The sequence below is a fragment of the Pseudorasbora parva genome, chromosome 19 (assembly GCF_024679245.1).
Source record: "Pseudorasbora parva isolate DD20220531a chromosome 19, ASM2467924v1, whole genome shotgun sequence".
Taxonomy (NCBI): domain Eukaryota; kingdom Metazoa; phylum Chordata; class Actinopteri; order Cypriniformes; family Gobionidae; genus Pseudorasbora; species Pseudorasbora parva.
Window position 1 is genome coordinate 36256451 of NC_090190.1, and position 3372 is coordinate 36259822.

Below are 3372 nucleotides of genomic sequence, written 5' to 3' on the forward strand. Positions count from 1 at the left end.
TTATACATCATTGTCACTCTTTTGAGCTTGAACACTCTTCAGAGTTATTTGCCTGACTTTAAAGGTCAAAAGGTGACGTTACAATACAAAGTTGACAGATCCCAGATAACCAGGTTATTTCAAATATGTTATTTCGCCTATGGCACCTAGAGGTGCTAGGAGCACCAATTTTAAATTAATAAATAAACCCCTAACATTACTAAAGAATTCAGTACAAATTACAGTAAACATGCAAGTATTGTGAATGTTATAATGCGAACACATTTGTGCACACCATTTTAAATCTGAATTTAGGTTCAATGTTGTGGGAATATATCTGTAAATAACTTCAAAAACTGGAACAATTAGCTTTTATTTCTATAATTATTGTTGTACATCAATGTGGATTGATGTCCACACCAGTCATTTTAACTTCAGTGAGTCGAGTTAAACCAGGGAAACATTTCTAGTAGGCCTACGGGGTTTCAATGATAGGTATCAACGTTATTAATATTACGATATTCGATATCTTGCCGTAAAACTAAAACTTATTTAATTTGTGGTGAAGTTAAGTGTCTCACTCACCTTTTATTTTCTGAACTCTCCCTCAGAAATCCAGAAAACCGCGCCAATCTTGTCACACGCGCGCGCTCTTGTGGTCGAGCACGCAATCGACGCTGCCAAACAAACTATCAGTGTTTTTCAATCAAGTATAGGCTATATTCCAAGGAATTTACCAAAATATTGCATTGAAACCGATATTTCTGGTATTAACAGAAGCAAAATGTCTTGTTAAGGTGACTCGACTGCATTTGAGAATTGACTGTTGGCAAACATACTTTTTCTTTTAGCATTTTTAGTTTTTGTATGAGATTCATCTGGTAAAAACTATTTTCCCCCTTTTTTGAGAAAGGTGACATCAGTATAAGTCAAAAACATTAAGGGGAAAACATTTACATTTTCAATCAATGGTGACTTATGGAAATGTGATTACACAATCATTGTTTAAAGCTTACATTGAATTACATTAAAAATGTAAACTTTTTGTATAAGGTAGGCCTGGTAGGCTATAGCTTTTTTAGAGTGAACATTAAATTATTTTGTTCTCAGAATTCAGACAATGCTATACTGCTAGTAATGGGAACAGGGAGCATTGAGTTTGTTTGACTTGCTGAAGGCAAAATGGCGAGAGGCCAAATAGACTACAACTGTAAATTCCTGCAGCTCAAGCATGCTCAGACATTTAAAAATATAACTAGCACTATCTTATTTTAAAGTAAGATTTGAACACAACTTATATCATATTCTCAATACGAGACTCATGGATAGACTTTTTTGACAACATACATGTCATACATCAACTTGTTCTTGGTCTTTAAATATGTCTGACATTAAAGTTTAAAATCATGACTAAAATCATTTTTATCAGGAATTTGAGACACAATAAGTGAATAGGGAAAGAAATTACATATCAATATTCCTATGAATTATTAAATATTATTGCAAAAAGGTTTCCATATTACTACTCCCATTATTTCACATATTTGCATTACATGTTGCACCAAGAACATATTAAAATGCAAATTAGATGTTGATTTGAAAGGGAAGATCCAAGTATGTCCATTTTTACCCACATATTGCATAAATTAAAATGGTATCTATCAATGCATTCCGTTAAATCTATCATATCATATTTCAGACTCATTAAACAAAGGTTTTTTATTATTATTATTATTCTGAAACCTAAAAAGTTGATTGGTAAATTAATAATAAATCAGATTTTTGCCTTTACATGTAATGTCATGTTATTTTATTTTTTAAACAACTGAGTTCTCATGTCAACTACAGAGAGCATGTAGCAATAAAATATGACTTTTCCCATTTGTTTCTTATGCTCTAAACCTGAGCTACATCCCTAATTAAATACACCTAAATTAATCAAGTTCTTACTAGGCATACTAGAAACTTCCAGGTAGGTGTGTTAAGGCAAGTTGGAGCTTAACTCTGCACTCTAAACAGTGGCCCTGCAGGACAGAGTTTGGACAAACCTGCTCTAAACAATGCAATGACATGAAAAAAACCTAAATTCAATTTCCCAGAGTCCCAGGAGAATATGAAAACTAAAGGCAAACAATAAATAAATAATAAAAATGTATCATCTCTTTTTACGCAGAGGTCTGTCCTCGGCGACCAATATATTACTTGAAATATATTAAAAAGTATGGTAAATACATGGAATAATATATTGATCGTATTATACAATATATTATATATCAAAGTAATAAATTGCTAAATATATAAATTATTGCCGCTTTCAATATATTGCAATAAATTGGAAAATTTATGATAAATGTATGATATAAATCCCATATATGTGAATATATTGCCTAATGTATTACATTGTATTTTCCAATATACTGCAATATATTTTTGTTTTGTTAGGGTCAACCGCCTAAGGGAGGAATTTTATGTTAAGCTACACATGGTGGGAAAAATCCTGCTGCTCTGCTAAGTACACACATGTACATGCACAAACATGAGAAGTTTCAAACAATCCACTTTTACCTCTAGATAGTATAGCCCCTAGTAAAATTGTTACATAATAAGATGCTGTAGACGAATCTTCAATTACCAGTGAGATCAGTATAGGTCGAAGTAGTTTCACAGCTTATCAATTTAAAACTTTTAAAAGATTTTCTGAAGTCACACTTGCTTCTTCCAGCATGGCTACATCACTTGCGAGCATTAAAATCTTAACTGAGAGTGTATGCTGAGTTAAGAACCTTTAAAGGGATAGTTCACCTGAAAATTCAAATTCTGTCATTTACTTACCCTCAAGCTGTTCCAAAACTATTACTTTTTTTCTCTCCTGCTGAACACAAAAGATGATATTTTGAAAAAATGTGGTAACCACTGACTTTTTTTGGCCTATCAACTGTAGACCCATATTCTTCGAAATACCTTCTTTTGTATTCAGTAGAAGAAACACATACAGGTTTGAAACAAATTCAAGGTGATTCAATGATGACAGAAGTTGAATTTGTTGGTGAACTAGCCCTTTAATATACTTTAATTTAGAACACTGAAGGTTTTAGAGTGAGGGGTTTGCATGTCCACAAATGTCTGAACATGTACGGAGTTCTCATCTGAGGAAATGTATAGAGGTGGAATGCAAGCTTCTATCTTACTCGAGGGGATGATCAGTCAACTTATTTTATGTCTTGGCGTCACTTTTCACTTAAAGATGATTTAAGCTGATAGAATTCCTTGCTGTCAGCAAGTTGTGATGGAAAATAAGGTTACTGCACCTTTCCTTGTCAGCATCACCAGCACATAAAAGGACCCTGAGTTTGTCCACTGTACTCACTCTCCAGACAGAGCAGAGTAAGACCA